Raw genomic sequence first — 20,961 nt, forward strand, 5'->3', positions numbered from 1 at the left:
CTGCCCCTCTCCCCCCCCCATACAGTAGTGTCCTCTTGCCCCTCTCCCCCCCCATACCAGTAGTGTCCTCTGCCCCTCTCCCCCCCCCATACTGTAGTGTCCTCTGCCCCTCTCCCCCCCATACAGTAGTGTCCTCTGCCCCTCTCCCCCCCCATACAGTAGTGTCCTCTGCCCCTCTCCCCCCATACAGTAGTGTCCTCTGCCCCTCTCCCCCCCATACAGTAGTGTCCTCTGCCCCTCTCCCCCCAACAGTAGTGTCCTCTGCCCCTCTCCCCCCATACAGTAGTGGTCCTCTGCCCCTCTCCCCCCCCATACAGTTAGTGTCCTCTGCCCCTCTCCCCCCCCCATACAGTAGTGTCCTCTTGCCCCTCTCCCCCCCCCATACAGTAGTGTCCTCTGCCCCTCTCCCCCCCCATACAGTAGTGTCCTCTGCCCTCTCCCCCCCCATACAGTAGTGTCCTCTGCCCCCCCCCCCTACATTCCCCCCCCCCCCCATACAGTAGTGTCCTCTGCCCCTCCCCCCCCCCCCCCCATACAGTAGTGTCGTCTGCCTCCCCCCCCCCCCATACAGTAGTGTCCTCTGCCTCCCCCCCCCCCCAAACAGTAGTGTCCTCTGCCCCCCCCCCCCCCATACAGTAGTGTCCTCTGCCCCTCTCCCCCCTCCCCCCATACAGTAGTGTCGTCTGCCTCCCCCCCCCATACAGTAGTGTCCTCTGCCCCTCTCTCCCCCCCCCCCATATAGTAGTGTCATCTGCCCCCCCCATATAGTAGTGTCCTCTCCCCCCCATACAGTAGTGTCCTCTCCCCCCCATACAGTAGTGTCCTCTGCCCCTCTCCCCCCCCCATACAGTAGTGTCCTCTGCCCCTCTCCCCCCCCCATACAGTAGTGTCCTCTGCCCCCCTCCCCCCCCCATACAGTAGTGTCCTCTGCCCCTCCCCCCCCCATACAGTAGTGTCGTCTGCCTCCCCCCCCCCCCCATGCAGTAGTGTCCTCTGCCCCCCCCCCCCCCATACAGTAGTGTCCTCTGCCCCTCTCCCCCCTCCCCCCATACAGTAGTGTCGTCTGCCTCCCCCCCCCATACAGTAGTGTCCTCTGCCCCTCTCTCCCCCCCCCCCCCCATATAGTAGTGTCCTCTGCCCCCCCCATATAGTAGTGTCCTCTGCCCCCCCCATACAGTAATGTCCTCTGCCCCCCCCCATACAGTAGTGTCCTCTCCCCCCATACAGTAGTGTCCTCTGCCCCCCCCATACAGTAATGTCCTCTGCCCCCCCCCATACAGTAGTGTCCTCTAGTGTCCTCTGCCCCCCCATACAGTAGTGTCCTCTGCCCCCCATACAGTAGTGTCCTCTGCCCCCCCATACAGTAGTGTCCTCTGCCCCCCCATACAGTAGTGTCCTCTGCCCCCCCCCATACAGTAGTGTCCTCTCCCCCCCATACAGTAGTGTCCTCTCCCCCCCATACAGTAATGTCCTCTGCCCCCCCCATACAGTAATGTCCTCTGCCCCCCCCCATACAGTAGTGTCCTCTGCCCCCCCATACAGTAATGTCCTCTGCCCCCCCCATACAGTAGTGTCCTCTAGTGTCCTCTGCCCCCCCATACAGTAGTGTCCTCTGCCCCCCCCATACAGTAGTGTCCTCTGCCCCCCCCCCATACAGTAGTGTCCTCTGCCCCCCCCCATACAGTAGTGTCCTCTGCCCCCCCCATACAGTAGTGTCCCTCTGCCCCCCCCTACAGTAGTGTCCTCTGCCCCCCCCTACAGTAGTGTCCTCCAGTAGTCTGGAGTGTGTAATGTACAGCACAGTATACAAAATCCGTGCATAAAAAATAATATCCCTTTGTGTCCACAACCCCAGCGCTGCGCTCCGTGTATCAGAACTCAGAATATTACTGTGATGTCATCTGTGCAAAGAAAAAAAAATTCTTGCTATTGTGTCCATAACTCCGGCGCTGATTGTTAGTACATAGCGGAGCTGTGCACGGGGGGGGGGGTCTATCCAGAAAGGAGGTGCGGGGGGGGGGGGATCGTCTGTTGTTTTGGATTCTATTACTGGAAGTTTAGTAACATTAGCCGGTCATGTCTCCGCCCTCTTCCTCATTCCTAGCAGAATCTATTGGCTGTAGATCCAGTCTGTTCAGTTTTAAACCGCTGAAATTTTTTTTTTTTTTTTTAGTTTAACAATCGTTCGATTTTTTTTTTTTTTCCTAAATTGTACAGTTCTTGGGTTCAGCCGCCTAAACCTAAAGTAGAACTTTTTTTCTTTGTTCTTCATTTGGAGTGGGGGGGGGGGTGTTTTTTTTTTTTTTTTTATTTATTTTTTATGTATATTTAATATTTATAAATATTACATTATATTTTATACACTGCTCCAAAAAACGAAATGAACACTTTTTATAGTATAGCATCAAGTCAACGAAGCTCCTGGGATATTGATCTGGTCAGGGGGGTAGATAAAGCGAGTTCCACCCAAACATGGAACGTCCGCTGATCCAGTTCCTCCCCCCTCCTGGTGTCACATTTGGCACCTTTCAAGAGGGGGGGAGCAGATACCTCCCTAATCCAGGTATTTGCTCCCACTTCCAGCGAAAGAACGCTGCAGAATCCGCGGCGAACTACGCCATACCCGGCAACCCCCCCCCCCCCCCACCCACTGTCTTCTGAATGACGGCAGGGTCCATTCAGAACGCGCAGCTCGACTCGCGCATGCGTAGTAGTGAACCAGATTGTCAAGCCCGCAAGGCTTCACTTCCTAATTCCCTTAATAAAGATGCCGGTGTGCTATCGAGAAGTGCCCGGGACGAATGCCGCATGAAAACAGAACAAACAGCTGGTGCAGTGGGTCCCGGGATCCTCCATGGTGTCTCGTGTGGAGAGAGTATGCAGCCACTGTACCGGGAGGATGAAGGAATTGATACCATTGAATGGTCCACGCGCTCGCCTGACCTAATCCAATAGAACACCTCAGGGACATTGTTTCGTTCCATCCGACGCCGCCAGGTCTGTTCAGGAGCTCAGTGATGGTCCAGATCTGGGAGGAAATTCCCCAGGACACCATCCGTCATCTCATTAGGAGCATGTCCCGACGTTGTCAGGCATATGGGGGCCACACAAACTACTGAGGACCAGTCTGAGTTGCTGCAATGAAATTTCAGCAAAATGGACTCGCCTGCTGCATCATTTTTTCACTTTGATTTTCGGGGTTTCTTTGAATTCAGCCCTCTGTAGGGTGATAATTTTAATTTCCATCAAACGATGTGGCATCCTTTAGTTCCCAACACATTACCCAGTCCATACCAGTATAGATCCCAACACATTACCCAGTCCATACCAGTATAGATCCTAACACATTACCCAGTCCATATCAGTATAGATCCCAACACATTACCCAGTCCATACCAGTATAGATCCTAACCATTACCCAGTCCATACCAGTATAGATCCCAACACATTACCCAGTCCATACCAGTATAGATCCTAACACATTACCCAGTCCATATCAGTATAGATCCCAACACATTACCCAGTCCATATCAGTATAGATCCCAACACATTACCCAGTCCATACCAGTATAGATCCTAACACATTACCCAGTCCATATCAGTATAGATCCCAACACATTACCCAGTCCATATCAGTATAGATCCCAACACATTACCCAGTCCATACCAGTATAGATCCTAACCCATTACCCAGTCCATATCAGTATAGATCCCAACACATTACCCAGTCCATACCAGTATAGATCCTAACCCATTACCCAGCCCATACCAGTATAGATCCTAACACGTTACCCAGTCCATACCAGTATAGATCCCCATACATTACCCAGTTCATACCAGTATAGATCCTAACACATTACCCAGCCCATACCAGTATAGATCCCAACACATTACCCAGTCCATATCAGTATAGATCCCAACACATTACCCAGTCCATACCAGTATAGATCCTAACCCATTACCCAGTCCATATCAGTATAGATCCCAACACATTACCCAGTCCATACCAGTATAGATCCTAACCCATTACCCAGCCCATACCAGTATAGATCCTAACACGTTACCCAGTCCATACCAGTATAGATCCCCATACATTACCCAGTTCATACCAGTATAGATCCTAACACATTACCCAGTCCATACCAGTATAGATCCTAACACATTACCCAGTCCATATCAGTATAGATCCCAACACATTACCCAGTCCATACCAGTATAGATCCCCATACATTACCCAGTTCATACCAGTATAGATCCCCATACATTACCCAGTTCATACCAGTATAGATCCCCATACATTACCCAGTTCATACCAGTATAGATCCCCATACATTACCCAGTCCATACCAGTATAGATCCTAACACGTTACCCAGTTCATACCAGTATAGATCCCCATACATTACCCAGTCCATACCAGTATAGATCCCAACACATTACCCAGTCCATACCAGTATAGATCCCAACACATTACCCAGTCCATACCAGTATAGATCCTAACACAATACCCAGTATAGATCCCAACACATTACCCAGTCCATACCAGTATAGATCCTAACACAATACCCAGTATAGATCCCAACACATTACCCAGTCCATACCAGTATAGATCCCCATACATTACCCAGTCCATACCAGTATAGATCCCCATACATTACCCAGTCCATACCAGTATAGATCCCCATACATTACCCAGCCCATACCAGTATAGATCCTAACACATTACCCAGTCCATACCAGTATAGATCCTAACACATTACCCAGTCCATACCAGTATAGATCCTAACACATTACCCAGTCCATACCAGTATAGATCCTAACACATTACCCAGTCCATACCAGTATAGATCCTAACACATTACCCAGTCCATACCAGTATAGATCCTAACACATTACCCAGTCCATACCAGTATAGATCCTAACACATTACCCAGTCCATACCAGTATAGATCGTAACACATTACCCAGTCCATACCAGTATAGATCCTAACACATTACCAGTATAGATCCTAACACATTACCCAGTCCATACCAGTATAGATCCTAACACATTACCCAGTCCATACCAGTATATATCCTAACACATTACCCAGTCCATACCAGTATAGATCCTAACACATTACCCAGTCCATACCAGTATAGATCCTAACACATTACCCAGTCCATACCAGTATAGATCCTAACACATTACCCAGTCCATACCAGTATAGATCCCAACACATTACCCAGTATAGATCCCAACACATTACCCAGTCCATACCAGTATAGATCCCAACACATTACCCCATCCATACCAGTATAGATCTTAACCCTTTACCAGTCCATACCAGTATAGATCCTAACCCATTACCCAGTCCATACCAGTATAGATCCTAACACGTTACCCAGTTCATACCAGTATAGATCCTAACACATTACCCAGTCCATACCAGTATAGATCCTAACACGTTACCCAGTCCATACCAGTATAGATCCCAACACATTACCCAGTTCATACCAGTATAGATCCCAACACATTACCCAATCCATACCAGTATAGATCTTAACCCGTTACCCAGTCCATACCAGTATAGATCTTAACCCGTTACCCAGTCTATACCAGTATAGATCCTAACACCCAGTCCATACCAGTATAGATCCTAACACCCAGTCCATACCAGTATAGACCCTAACACATTACCCAGTCCATACCAGTATAGACCCTAACACATTACCCAGTCCATACCAGTATATATCCTAACACATTACCCAGTCCATACCAGTATAGATCCTAACCCATTACCCAGTCCATACCAGTATAGATCCTAACACATTACCCAGTCCATACCAGTATAGATCCTAACACATTACCCAGTCCATACCAGTATAGATCCTAACACATTACCCAGTCCATACCAGTATATATCCTAACACATTACCCAGTCCATACCAGTATAGATCTTAACCCGTTACCCAGTCCATACCAGTATAGATCTTAACCCGTTACCCAGTCTATACCAGTATAGATCCTAACACCCAGTCCATACCAGTATAGATCCTAACACCCAGTCCATACCAGTATAGACCCTAACACATTACCCAGTCCATACCAGTATAGACCCTAACACATTACCCAGTCCATACCAGTATAGATCCTAACACATTACCCAGTCCATACCAGTATATATCCTAACACATTACCCAGTCCATACCAGTATAGATCCTAACCCATTACCCAGTCCATACCAGTATAGATCCTAACACATTACCCAGTCCATACCAGTATAGATCCTAACACATTACCCAGTCCATACCAGTATAGATCCCAACACATTACCCAGTCCATACCAGTATAGATCCCAACACATTACCCCATCCATACCAGTATAGATCTTAACCCTTTACCAGTCCATACCAGTATAGATCTTAACCCTTTACCAGTCCATACCAGTATAGATCTTAACCCTTTACCAGTCCATACCAGTATAGATCCTAACCCATTACCCAGTCCATACCAGTATAGATCCTAACACGTTACCCAGTTCATACCAGTATAGATCCTAACACATTACCCAGTCCATACCAGTATAGATCCTAACACGTTACCCAGTCCATACCAGTATAGATCCCAACACATTACCTGTCCATACCAGTATAGATCCTAACACATTACCCAGTCCATACCAGTATAGATCTTAACCCGTTACCCAGTCCATACCAGTATAGATCTTAACCCGTTACCCAGTCTATACCAGTATAGATCCTAACACCCAGTCCATACCAGTATAGATCCTAACACCCAGTCCATACCAGTATAGATCCTAACACCCAGTCCATACCAGTATAGACCCTAACACATTACCCAGTCCATACCAGTATAGACCCTAACACATTACCCAGTCCATACCAGTATAGACCCTAACACATTACCCAGTCCATACCAGTATAGACCCTAACACATTACCCAGTCCATACCAGTATAGATATCCAGGATGACATTTTTTCCCTATTGAGATCTGATGTGTTTTCAAAGTTTTCTTTTCATTTTTTTGAGCAGTGTATATTATTTATTGTATGTGTATATATATATATATATATATATATATATATATTTTTTAGGCTTTCTTCTTTCTACTATTTGCATCTGGTGATCCAGCCAGCAAGTCTGGGGTGCTTACAATGATCAGATTTTATTCACGTAAAACATTTATCTCAAAAGGTGAAAAAAAAAAAAACCTCCTGCTTGTAATGGATTATAAAGTGTGAGCCGGAGTTTGGCTTCAATTTGTTAGTGTATCTAAATCTGGTGTGAGGGAACCTCGGGAGAACTTTGTGATCTCCTCCTGGATTTTTATCAGAAATGGATCTGAGTGAGATTAGAGGTGCGGTCGACATTTTGGTGACCAAACGGAGATCTTCATGAGCTGTGCCCTCATCACAAGAGATTTCATAGAACATTTGATGAGGAATTCTATAGATACGGAATGCTGGGAAAAGCAGAGGAAAGTGAAAGGCCTGGTTGTTCTTCGGTCCTCGGTACGGAGGATTAGACCCCCATTCACAATTCTTTAGCTCGAGAATCTTTATTTCAGACATGTGCCTGAAATGTTCAACTCACATTGGAATTGGCTGAAAATAACTGTCAGTTTCTCAAAAAATGAGGATTATACTGGTGTGTTAGCTTTGTGAATTGAGCCCATTGTCTGCGAATGGAGAAAATGCAGGACGATTATACGACTAGGAGCGTTCTTCCTGCAAAGATAACGAGAGCGCCACGTTCAGTGCTGAAGAATGTGAGACTGGATGGCGGAGTATCTGCTAAAGACCTCTACAAATTACATTTTGTGTGTGTGTGTGTGTGTGTGTGTATACCCCGATCAGCCATAACTTTGACCATACACCTAATATTGAGGAGGTCCCACCATTGCCGCCATCCTTGAGTCATGGACCCTACTAGACCTCTGAACGTATACTGTGGTGTCTGGCACCCAGCCCTCAGTAACAGATCCTTTAACCTGTTCCTGACTGCACTATAGCCAAAAGACGGCTACAGCGTGGTCTTCCAGTTCTGGGAGGGTGTCCATTGTTGGTGGGGGTATTGTTAAGCTGGCCATACATTATACAATTTTGGAATGGTGGAATTACAATTTTACAATGGTGGAATTGTTGTTGCTGATGGTATTGTTATTGGTGGTGGTGGTGGTGATATTGGTGGTGGTGGTGGTATTGTTGTTGGTATTGTTGTTGATGGTATTGGTGCTGGTGGTGGTATTGTTGCTGATGGTATTGATGGTGGTATTGTCATTGCTGTTGGTGGGGGCATTGTTGTTGGTGGGGGCATTGTTGTTGGTGGGGGCATTGTTGTTGGTGGGGGCATTGTTGGTGGTGGGGGCATTGTTGGTGGTGGGGGCATTGTTGGTGGTGGGGGCATTGTTGGTGGTGGGGGCATTGTTGGTGGTGGGGGCATTGTTGGTGGTGGTATTTTTATTGTGATGTTGATGGTATTGTTAGTGGTGTTGATGGTATTGTTGGTATTGTTGATGGTGTTGTTGGTATTGTTAATGGTGTTGTTGGGATTGTTAATGGTGTTGTTGGGATTGTTAATGGTGTTGTTGGGATTGTTAATGGTGTTGTTGGGATTGTTAATGGTGTTGTTGGGATTGTTAATGGTGTTGTTGGGATTGTTAATGGTGTTGTTGGGATTGTTAATGGTGTTGTTAGTGGTGTTGATGGTGTTGTTAGTGGTATTGGTGGCGGTGTTCTTAGTGGCGTTGATGGGGTTGTTAGTGGTGTTGATGGTATTAGTGGCTGGTGGTGGTGTTGAGGGTCGTGGTGATGGTATTGTTGGGGGCATTGTTGGTGTTGGTTGGTGGTGGTGTTGCTTTTGATGGTATTTTTGTTGGTGGTGTTGTTGTTGGGGGCATTGGTGGTGTTGATGCTGGTGTTGGTGGCAGTGGTGGGTGGTGATGGTATTGTTATTGGTGGTGGTGTTGTGGATGGTATTGGAAGTGGTGGTGTTGGCATTGGTGGTGGCACTGTTGTTGTTTTGTGGTGATGTTGCTGATAATAAAAAAGTTAAATCAAATCCTCTTAAGATAAAGTTGAAATAAATTTTCATCATAGAAATTGAAAAATATATAAAAAAATAACATCTCTGATGACCCATTTATAATAGTCGGGGGCCCTAAATTTGGTTCCTCAGACAATACACATTGGCCTCTATTGGGGATTTTGTAGATCATCTCCTCACTGTGGAGGAAGAAGTGTATGAAGAGCGGTCACGTGCCTCCTAATTGATTAGTGAGACGTCCTTATCTTGTGGTCGCCGTCCTCCTGAACCAAGCGAGTACAAAGGATGGAAGCGAGTGTTAAGGGCCTTCCCGCTATAAATAGATTTAATGCATTTAAAGGAATTTGCGTTTGTCACAATCTGTTAATGCCGCGCGGCTATTAATGTCTGCGAGGCCGGCTGCTGCTTTAATCTGAAGCGGGAACCAGACGCTTTTTTTTATTGCCGGTCCTTCCCAGTGCACTTTGGACGCTGGTTTGGTAGCCTGGCGGGCGCGGCTCATCGGATTCACAGGAATATTGCTGGAGCGATGGGTGGAGTCCGCGTGAATTTTATAAATGTGCGGAATGTATTACAACTGAAGTGTCCGCCGATTTTCTTATTGATCTCTGAATCCAATCTATATAGACGTATTTATTTCCCTGATATTACACGATACAGGAGCCGTACGGAGGAAGTTGACGCAACCTGCTAAAGACGAAACGGAACTGTAGCTCATGTTACCTGAACCCTTTCACTGCCAAAGCCGTATTTGCATTTTTTTTTTTTTTTTTTTTGTTGCACACGTTTAAATAAATATAATTTTAGGCCTGAAGATTACATAAAACCCCCAAAACATGATATATTTTCTGAAAGCGGACACCCTGGGGAATAAAATAGCGTTACTTCCATTTTTATTACTGTCATGTGATATTAGGGCAGCAGTTTAGGAAACACAAAAATGTCAGTAAAAAAATACACAGAAATAAATTTTGGGGTACACAAACACAGTATTACCAATTTTTTTTTTTTAGGTCAAATCTAAAAGATGAGGTTGCGCCAAGAAAACAAATACCAAACGTGCCGAGTCTTGAAACGGCGCCCAACTTCGGTGCCCTATATTTTTCTATAGGCGACGCTTTAAAGCCACTACAGGTCATCCGTTTAGAGTTGACCGCGAATGTTGGACCTAGAATTATCGCGTTTAGTTCTGGCGTGTGCGGCGACATGCAACACATGTAGTGCAATCAACGGTTTCCTTCTCGGGCATCCCTGACATGTGCATTTACATTCGTATGTGGCGGTGGCGGCGCTAAATAATTTAGTGGCTGGGAGTGCTTTGGTGTAACTTTAAATTTTTTTTATCTTTTTTTTTTTTTTATCCTTTTTTTCTTTTTTTGTGTAGGTTTTTTAAAATTTTTTTTATTATTATTTTTTTAACTACTCAAAAAGACCCCTATGTATTGGTGACAGGTTCTCTTTAACCACCTCTCATCCAATTCTGGCACTTCACTCCTACATGTAACAATCATCATTTTTTTTTCTAGAAAATTACTCAGAACCCCCTCAAACATTAAATATATAATTTTTTTGCAGAGACCCTAGGAAATAGAATGGTGGTCGTTGCAACTTTTTATGTCACACGGTATTTGCGCATCGATTTTTCAAATGCGTTGTTCTTGGTTTTTTTTTCATGAATTAAAAAAAACAGTAAAGTTAGCCCGATTTTTTTTTTTTTTTTTTTTTTTGTATAATGTGAAAGACGATGTTACGCTGAGTAAATGGACACCAAACATGTCACGCTTTAAAATTGCACCACGCTCGTGGAATGGCGCCAAACTTTGGTACTTAAAAAATCTCCATAGGCGATGCTTTACATTTTTACAGGTTACTGGTTTAGGGTTACAGAGGCGGTCTGGGGCTAGAATTATTGCTCTCGCTCTAACGCTCGCGGCGATACCTCACATGCGTGATTTGAGTGCTGTTTACAAATGTGGGCGCGACTTGTGTATGCGTTCGCTTCTGTGCACAAGGGGGCAGGGTGTTTTAAATTTTTTTTTTTTTTTGTTTTACTTTTATACTTTTCTCTTTAAAAACAAAAAAATGTGAACACTTTTATTCCTATTACAAGGAATGTAAAGATCTCTTGTAATAGAAATGGTGCATGACAGGTTCTCTTTATGGAGAGATGTGGGGGTCTATAACCCCACCCCCCCGTCTCTCCTGCAGGCTGGAAAGACCAAGATCGAAAAAAATAAACTGTCTCGGCCTCTCCAGGCCAAATCCGGGCGTGACGTCATAACGTCGCGCCCCCGGTCCTCCGAGGGTCATAGAGATGACTGGGGACCATCTGGGTCACTGGAAATCTCCTATGCTCAACTTCCGGCGGCGACCAATTCGTTCTCCGGCTCACCACTCGCAGGGGTGAGCTGGGAGAAGCACTGGTGGGAGGAGCAGGAGCTTCTTTTTGGGCGACAAACGCACATGGGGGGGGGGGGGGGGGGGGGCAGCCCATTGAAGGGAATCTTTTAGAGCCCCTTCGTTTTGGATCAGGTCCTGCAACCCGGACTAGTGGATCGATCGCTGCCATTGCCTGCTATCTATGACTATGCAGGTGTGGGGGAAGGCATGCGATCGTTCTGCGTTCTTATCTTTTACAGTTGCAGTGTTTTGCTGAATAACGTTCGTTCTTTCGGTCGCACTTTGTTTGCCTAGAATTGAGGAACTGTAGTCCCAGGATATTGTTGAACTGTTGGAATTTCTCCTTTTTTGTTTTATAATAGGTCAGCCTGTATTACGGCTCTGCTTTCATGCAAATCTTTGCTCTGCTTATAAATGGTAATGCATGTGGTTTACGGTGCGTTGTTGCAGGCTTTTAGGGTTTGGAGGGGGCGACAAATCCACTGTGGATATAAAAAGTAAACGCAGCGCTAAAATATTAATGATCAAAAAAAAAATGAAGAAATCGGAGTGAAAAAGAAAAGTGACAAAAGAAAACTAAAGCAGAATGCCATCACATAAAGGAATCCATAAGTGTCGAAAGTCCATCCATGGAAATAGGAGATGAAGTGATAATACGATTTTTTTTTTTTTTTCATACACAATATATGTAGTGCATCCGGCTCCGCACACCCAAGGTGATCGAATATTCTGCTTACCGGATGGCGATGACTTCCACCGCAGTCTCGCCCAGCACAGGGCGTTTTCCCCAAAACCTAGGTGGTAATCCAAGGAAATGATTCATAATGTCGCCAGCTAAGTGGATCATATTGCTCAAAAATATATAAAAAGAAAGGCTCCCATAGTGTAATATGTCAAATGCAGGTACATTTTTAATAAAAGATAAGTATTGCACTTACAATAGAGTAGTTCTTTAACCAGCAAATCGTTCAATGTGGATATATAGCAATCGCAGCGTCACCCACAAACTTCACTCTACTTCCTGTATCACAGAAACGCCCATCCACCGCCTCGGAAAGAAAAAAAAAAAACGGCGTCACCGTCATAGGCTCCACCCTAAGCGTTTTGTCATCAATAGGACGTTGTCTGGGGATTGGCCAGGTCATATCCACTGTGGATCGCTCTTTAGACGGCAGTGCTTATGTAAATGAGCCCTTAGTAAATTAGACTTCGGGATATCCATCCGCAGGACGTTAATGAGCACACGATCCACAGTGTGAATGTTCACTTCCAGAGGTGTTATTAGAACCTTCAGGACACTGTGAAAGGGCCCCCCCTTAACCCCTGGCTGGGGCCCCTTCCCTCCGAGCTCCAGCCAGGGGTGGTAAATATGTCATTTACCAGCCCCTTCTTTTTTCTGAATGAATAGAGTAAGTGATTGGTACAGATCACTGATTCTGTCCATTCATAACTGAGGCATAGTATACTGTGTTTACTATGCTTCAGTTTGTGAATGAAGGGAACGCCCTCTATACAGAGCTATGCCTGTCCATTCATTCTGTGCAGCTGAAGCTGCAGAGATGGGGATTGTGGGCTGTGTCCTCAATCTCCTTTCTCCTGTCTCAAAGGTGAAACATCAAGGGTTGGTTTAGACTTCTGATATCTCACCTAAGGCCTCCAACGGGGGTCCTAAAATAATAAAAATGAAATTACTGACACCAGTGGATGAACATCGGGGCCCGGTCTCGAGTGCGACCTTTGTGACCCTGGTAGGTTCTCCACTGGTGTCAGTCATTTTATTTTTATTATTTTTTACAACATTATTTTAGGAGCCCCGTTTTTCCATCCCTAGATTCCCCCAGAGGTTCTCCCCCCAGTCTATAGATTGTGTTCATATTTTTGCCACCCAAATGCATTATTTTTACATTTTTCTAAATTAAACCTCATTTGCCATGTAGTTGCCCACCCCATTAATTTGTTCAGATCTTCTTGCAAGGTTTCCACATCCTGATGCTGCCACCACCATGTTTCACAGTGGGGATGGTGTGTTCAGGGTGATGTGTAGTGTTAGTTTTCCCCCCACACATAGCGTTTTGCTTTTAGGCCAAAAAGTTGAATTTTGGTCTCATCTGACCAGATCACCTTCTTCCACATGTTTGCTGTGTCCTCCACATGGCTTCTCACAAACTACAAACAGGACTTCTTATGACTTTCTTTCACCAATGTCTTTCTTCTTCTCACTCTTCCATAAAGGTCAGATTTGTGGAGAACATGACTAATAGTTGTCCTGTGGACAGATTCTCCCACCTGAGCTGTGGATCTCTGCAGCTCCTCCAGAGTTACCATGGACCTCTTGGCTCTTCTCTGATGAATGTTCTCCTTGCCCGGCCGGTCAGTTTAGGTGGACGGCCATGTCTTGGTAGGTTTGCGGTTGTGCCATACTCTTTCCATTTTAGGATGATGGATTGAACAGAGCTCCATGAGATGTTCAAAGCTTGGGAGATTTTTTTATAACCTAACCCTGCTTTATACTTCTCCACAACTTTATCCCTGACCTGTCTGGTGTGTTCCTTGGCCTTCATGATGCTGTTTGTTCACTAAGGTTCTCTAACAAACCTCTGAGGGCTTCACAGAACAGCTGTATTTATACTGAGAATAAATGACACACAGGTGGATCCTATTTATTAATCAGGTGACTTCTGAAGGCAATTGGTTCCTCTAGATTTTAGTTAGGGGTATCAGAGTAAAGGGGGCTGAATACAAATGCCCCCCCCCCCCCCCCCACACACACACTTTTCACATATTTATTTGTATCATTTATCATTTTCCTTCCACTTCACAATTATGAGCCACTTTGTGTTGGTCTATCACATAAAATCCCAATAAAATACATTTACGTTTTTTGGTTGTAACATGACAAAATGTGGGGAATGTCAAGGGGTATGAATACTTTTTCCAGGCACTGTATGTATAGATGGCCTTCTTCTATTATAGGGGTTCCTGGGATTGGGAGGATCACTTTGATGGACTTTCGTCTGTAATGAGTTATTTTTTTTTTTCTGTAGCTGCTGGTTTTGTGGCCTATTTGTACCACCACTTAATAATAATACACCTGAAAGAGCCGTCACCGGATCCTCTGCCGCGGCGGTCGCTTGTGTAACGTCGGCCTCTTCCTGAGTAGTTGTTGCTCGGGGAAGGTAAACCGGCTATCTGAATCGAGTCGCACTGCATTTGGCAACCAGTCACTTGTTTTGCAATTTGCAGACGGTCTGTTGGAATATTTTTTGCATGTGTAATCGGCGGCAGGCTGGTACTTCTCTTAAAGGGAACCGCCGTGTGAAAAAAATTCTAGGAGCTGCCAATGCCGGCTTGTTTGTTTTTATAGGTGCAGATTCCAGGGCTGTCCTCGGTTTTTTATTCTGTCTTCTCTGGCTCAGCGTTGGCTCTCGCCATGAATCGGCGGGTATCGCATGCACAGCAACCGAATCGCATGGTGCTACTGGTCCAAATGCCATACCTGGAATTCTGCTTTTTAACCACTTCCCGTCTGCGCTATAGCCGAACGACAGCTATAGGGCGGGCTTATGGTTGACGTCCCCCCCCCCGTGACAGCGCTGCCTGCGCACCCCCTGCGGCACGCTCTGTGATGGCTGAGTCCTTCCAACTCCGCTGATGACAGGTCGGGGTAAAGAACCAATCAAAGCGGCCCTTTTACCACTGTCATTGGAGACGGCTGATCACAGAAGTTAACACAAGACGGTTATTTGCTTTTCTTTCCTCACACTGACAGGCTGAGGAGAGGAGAGCCGATAACTGGCTTGTGGGGCATCAGCACTGATTATCAGTTGAGTATCAACAGTGCCCACCAGTGCTGTCAATTTGTGCCGCCTATCAGTGTCAACTATCAGTGCCGCCTCATCAGCGCCCCCCCCCCAGTGCTGCCTCATCAGCGCCCCCCCAGTGCTGCCTCAGCGCCCCCCTCCCCCAGTGCCGCCTCATCAGCGCTCCCCCCCCCCAGTGCCGCCTCATCAGCCCCCCCCCCCCAGTGTCGCCTCATCAGCGCCCCCCCCTTCCAGTGCTGCCTCATCAGCGCCCCCCCCTTCCAGTGCTGCCTCATCAGCGCCCCCCCCTTCCAGTGCTGCCTCATCAGCGCCCCCCCCCTTCCAGTGCTGCCTCATCAGCGCCCCCCCCCCTTCCAGTGCTGCCTCATCAGCGCCCCCCCCCCCTTCCAGTGCTGCCTCATCAGCGCCCCCCCCCCCTTCCAGTGCTGCCTCATCAGCGCCCCCCCCTTCCAGTGCTGCCTCATCAGCGCCCCCCCTTCCAGTGCCGCCTCATCAGCGCCCCCCCTTCCAGTGCCGCCTCATCAGCGCCCCCCCCCTTCCAGTACCGCCTCATCAGCGCCCCCCCCCTTCCAGTACCGCCTCATCAGCGCCCCCCCCCTTCCAGTGCTGCCTCATCAGCGCCCCCCCTTCCAGTGCTGCCTCATCAGCGCCCCCCCCCTTCCAGTGCTGCCTCATCAGCGCCCCCCCTTCCAGTGCTGCCTCATCAGCGCCCCCCCTTCCAGTGCTGCCTCATCAGCGCCCCCCCTTCCCGTGCCGCCTCATCAGCGCCCCCCCCCCCCTTCCAGTGCTGCCTCATCAGTGCCCCCCCCCTTCCAGTGCTGCCTCATCAACGCCCCCCCTTCCAGTGCTGCCTCATCAGCGCCCCCCCCTTCCAGTGCTGCCTCATCAGCGCCCCCCCCTTCCAGTGCTGCCTCATCAGCGCCCCCCCTTCCAGTGCTGCCTCATCAGCGCCCCCCCCTTCCAGTGCTGCCTCATCAGCGCCCCCCCTTCCAGTGCTGCCTCATCAGCGCCCCCCCTTCCAGTGCTGCCTCATCAACGCCCCCCCCTTCCAGTGCTGCCTCATCAGCGCCCCCCCCTTCCAGTGCTGCCTCATCAGCGCCCCCCCTTCCAGTGCTGCCTCATCAGCACCCCCCCCTTCCAGTGCTGCCTCATCAGCGCCCCCCCCTTCCAGTGCTGCCTCATCAGCGCCCCCCCCCCTTCCAGTGCTGCCTCATCAGCGCCCCCCCCCCCCTCCAGTGCTGCCTCATCAGCGCCCCCCCCTTCCAGTGCTGCCTCATCAGCGCCCCCCCCCCTTCCAGTGCTGCCTCATCAGCGCCCCCCCCCCCTTCCAGTGCTGCCTCATCAGCGCCCCCCCATTCCAGTGCTGCCTCATCAGCGCCCCCCCCTTCCAGTGCTGCCTCATCAGCGCCCCCCCCTTCCAGTGCTGCCTCATCAGCGCCCCCCCCTTCCAGTGCTGCCTCATCAGCGCCCCCCCCTTCCAGTGCCGCCTCATCAGCGCCCCCCCTTCCAGTGCCGCCTCATCAGCGCCCCCCCCCCTTCCAGTACCGCCTCATCAGCGCCCCCCCCCCTTCCAGTGCCGCCTCATCAGCGCCCCCCCCCCCCTTCCAGTACCGCCTCATCAGCGCCCCCCCCCTTCCAGTGCCGCCTCATCAGCGCCCCCCTGTGCCACCTTTCAGCGCCCATTAGTGCGGCCCCAGTGCCACCTATCGGCTCCCGTCAGTACAGCATAATCAGTGCTCCCCAGTGCCACCTCATCAGTGCTGCCTCATCAGCGCACATCAGCGAAAAATTACCCGTTTGCATAATTTTATAACTATAAAAAATGTATTTTAAAAAAAAAATTTTTTTTCTTCAAAATTTTGAGTTTTTTCATTTGGCAAAAAATAAACCCCCCCCCCAGTGGTGATTAAATACCACCAAAATAAAGCTCTATTTATGGGGAATAAAATTATAAAAATGTCATATGGGTACAGCGTTGTATGACCGCGCAATTGTCATTCAAAATGTGAGAGCGCTGAAAGCTGAAAATTAGCGCCTGGGCAGGAAGGGGGTGGAAGTGCCCGGTAGGACGCGAACGACTTTAGTCTTAAATCCTTATTTCTTTGGACATTTGTCCTCCCCCCTGATACAGGAAATCTGCCTTTTTTTTATATTAAAACCCAACTGCAAAGTCCTCGTTGTGTTCAGCTCGGCTGGGGACGATCGGCTGCTTTTTGAGAAGAAGATCTGCGTACAAATGCCTGTGAATCAATATTGGAACTTCATGTTCTTTTCACCATACAAAGTCTACGGCCTTCTTTAGATATGCTGTAGATTTGCTTTTGTGTTGACTCTGTTGTTGTGGTTTCATTATCATCATAGGCCGTGTTTGTTACATATATTGAAGCCGCTCCGTGACACACAGAGAAAAGAAAAGTATTTGTACCTTGCCTGTGGCGATGGTTCTTCTTGTGTTTTTTTTATCATTTTGCTTGCAGAAGACTTATCCGGTTGCTACCTGCAAAATTAGAGCTTTTCTTTTTGTAGTTTTAAAAACGGTGGTGCCCCAAAGAACAAGGTCAGCCATTGATGAATGCTTTTGTAGTCTTTTTTTTTTTTTTTTGTAGGGTTTTTTTTTTTTACTATTGTTGTCTTTGGGTAGATTCCAGGACACGGTAGTAGTTATTTGAGGGCTGGCGGATGGAACCACTGAGCCCAGTAGGGACGTGAAAGTCTTGGATTTTTTTTTTGGTCCACACAGGACCACTGGCACTTACTGAAAGGGCACTTACAAAGCACGTGATGTTGGTATCGGTCACCACACGGGAACTCTGCTATGGTAGATGGACAGGAGTGAATTGTAACACTGCAAGGCATCACTCCCCACTGCCGACACAGGATGGTTGAGATCGGCAGAAAAATGGAAAGGGTGCACAGTGTTCACCTCTTTTCGTTTTTTTTTTTTTCTGTAGGGTACTTTTTTTTGCACCTTTTTTTTATTTTAGGCACTTCGTTTGCCATAATGTTCAAACTGCACATGTCCCTGCTGCAAACCATAGGGTGTGTTTGGAGGCATGCCTTCTCTGCTTTGTAAAAACATTTTGGATATATCGGTGGATATATAATAATGGTTATGGTGTTGCTGTTGGCAGGTATTGCCCTCCACCTGCCCACACAAGAACCTCCTAAACCTGGGGTCTCCAGCTTCTCTTCAGCAGGAGAAGAGTGCTAACCAGTCTCCCAAGGGGTTGTCTCCAATCAGTTTGTCTTGCTCAAGCTACTGGTCATTACCTCTTTCTACATCATGGTGTTAGGAGTGCTGAGGCTTTGGATCTGGCTGGAAGAAGCCTTATTTAGGCAACTGGAAAGGATCGTGGTTTAGCAACAGAGATGGTGGGGTTTCCAGCTCCTCTCTAATAGGAATAGCCAGTTTGCCAGTCTCCAATGAATTGGCTGCAATGAGTTTTGTCCTACTCAAGCTACTGGTCCTGTACCTTATTTTTTTTTTTTTTTTGACATCATGGTGTGGGCAGTGCAGAGGCTTGGGATCTGGCTGCAACTGGTTTTATTTGGGCTCCTGGAATGGGGCATGGCATATCGACAGAGTGGGAGGTCTCCATCTCCTCTCTAGTAGGAGTGACCAGCTTAGCAGTCTCCTATCAGTTAATTCCTACTCATGCTACTGGTCTGTACCATGGTGTGGACAGTGCAGAGTCTTGGGCTCTGGATGAAACTGGTCTTATTTATCCAACTGGAAAGGAGCATGGCATAGCAACAGAGAGTGCTGGGGGGCTCTCCAGCTCCTTTTGTAGTAGGTATAGCCAGCTTGCCAGTCTCCAATGGGTTGGCACCCATCAGTTTGTCTTGCTCAAGCTACTGGTCATTACCTCTTTCTACATCATGATGTTAGGAGTGCAGAGATCGTGGTTTAGCAACATGTGGGTGGGGTTTCCAGCTCCTCTCTAGTGGCAATAGCCAGTTTGCCAGTCTCCAATGGGTTGGCTCCAATGGGTTTGTCGTCCTCCAAGCTACTGGTCCTGTACCTTTTTTGGACATCATGGGGTGGGCAGTGCAGAGGCTTGGGATCTGGCTGCAACTGGTTTTATTTGGGCACCTGGAATGGGGGCATGGCATATCGACAGAGTGGGAGGTCTCCATCTCCTCTCTAGTAGGAGTGACCAGCTTAGCAGTCTCCAATGGGTTATCTCCAATCAGTTAATTCCTACTCATGCTACTGGTCTGTACCATTGTGTGGACAGTGCAGAGTCTTGGGCTCTGGATGAAACTGGTCTTATTTATCCAACTGGAAAGGAGCATGGCATAGCAACAGAGAGTGGTGGGGGGTCTCCAGCTCCTTTTTGTAGTAGGAATAGCCAGCTTGCCAGTCTCCAATGGGTTGGCACCCATCAGTTTGTCCTAATTAAGCTACTGGTCTGTATCTCTTTCTGCATCATGTGTGAGCAATGAGGAAGTTTGGGATCTGGCTGAGACTGGTCTTATTTATCCAACTGGAAAGGAGAACGGCTTAGCAACAGGGAGTGGGTGGGGGGGGGGGGCCTCCAGTTCCACCCAGTCTCCAGTGGGTTGGCTGCAGTCAGTTTCCCTGCTCAAGCTACTGGTTTCTGCACCATGGTGTGAGCAGTGTAGAGGCTTGGTATCTGCCTGGAATTGTTTGTAATTGGGCATACTGGCAGAAACCACGGTATAACAGTGAAAACTGGTTAAATCCTGTGCCGCCATAACAGTAGCCATACAAAAGTTGGGAATTTGTGGGTGCTACGGAGTAACAGTGCAAAATGATGCCCAACATCATCCATCCTGAAGAAGACCAGCCAATAGACAGAGGGCCAGTAGAGAGGAGTGCATTCCATCCTGAAGAAGACCAGCCAATAGACAGAGGGCCAGTAGAGAGGAGTGCATTCCATCCTGAAGAAGACCAGCCAATAGACAGAGGGCCAGTAGAGAGGAGTGCATTCTATCCTGAAGAAGACCAGCCAATAGACAGAGGGCCAGTAGAGAAAAGGGGTCCATTCCAAACTGTGGACTGAAGGCGTTCCCTGAGCAGAAACATGTCATAGATAACATAATATGGTAGAGATAAAACTCATGGGGGTACATACATAATATGACTCTTTAGGGGGATTTATTGGATTGCAGCTATGAGCCAAGAACTTGCGTCCATAAATATAGTTCATACAGTGCCATATATGCGTTGGGGGTATAGACTGTGAATACAAATGATGATCTAATGTGGAATATTTCTCTGTATTTATGCTGCTTTTTCTTTTTCTGTTCTGTAGTGAAATCTGATATGGCCAATACGCAGTAATTTCATGGATGAATTACAATTTTTGTGAACTAAACAATCTTCCTGGTAAGTGTCATTTTACTATATTTTTTTTTTTTTGTACTACTTTGCAGTTTGCGCTTTTTTTTGTTTTTGTTTTTTTTTTTCCTGAGTAAGTCCAATTCTTTACACATGGATCTATTTTATTTATATTTTTTTTTAAATGCAAAAAAAAAAAAAAGTACTCCATAACACTCTCTTATAGACCAATATGAGCTTTCTATGCAAATCAGATTTGTTGCGCTATCAAAGAATACTAAATAAAAGCTGCTAACACAATATTGTTTGGTGAAGTAACAAAAATATGGGGTATAGGTGTAGCGCTATTAAAAAGAGAAGATAATAATACAAAAGCCCATATATTCAA

At 47.2% G+C, this 20,961-nt stretch overlaps 1 protein-coding gene across 9 annotated transcripts in view; it reads left to right on the plus strand.

The window, feature by feature from the left end:
* Positions 1-20,961, plus strand: part of STRBP (spermatid perinuclear RNA binding protein) — a 210,798-nt gene that overhangs the window by 15,979 nt on the left and 173,858 nt on the right. For all 9 annotated transcript variants that reach the window (XM_073600708.1, XM_073600705.1, XM_073600700.1 and 6 more), the window contains exon 2: positions 20,548-20,621. The gene's annotated coding sequence lies outside the window, so the exon portion shown is untranslated. The remainder of the gene's footprint in view (positions 1-20,547; positions 20,622-20,961) is intronic.

Source organism: Aquarana catesbeiana, linkage group LG09 (assembly GCF_042186555.1).
Source record: "Aquarana catesbeiana isolate 2022-GZ linkage group LG09, ASM4218655v1, whole genome shotgun sequence".
Classification (NCBI taxonomy): domain Eukaryota; kingdom Metazoa; phylum Chordata; class Amphibia; order Anura; family Ranidae; genus Aquarana; species Aquarana catesbeiana.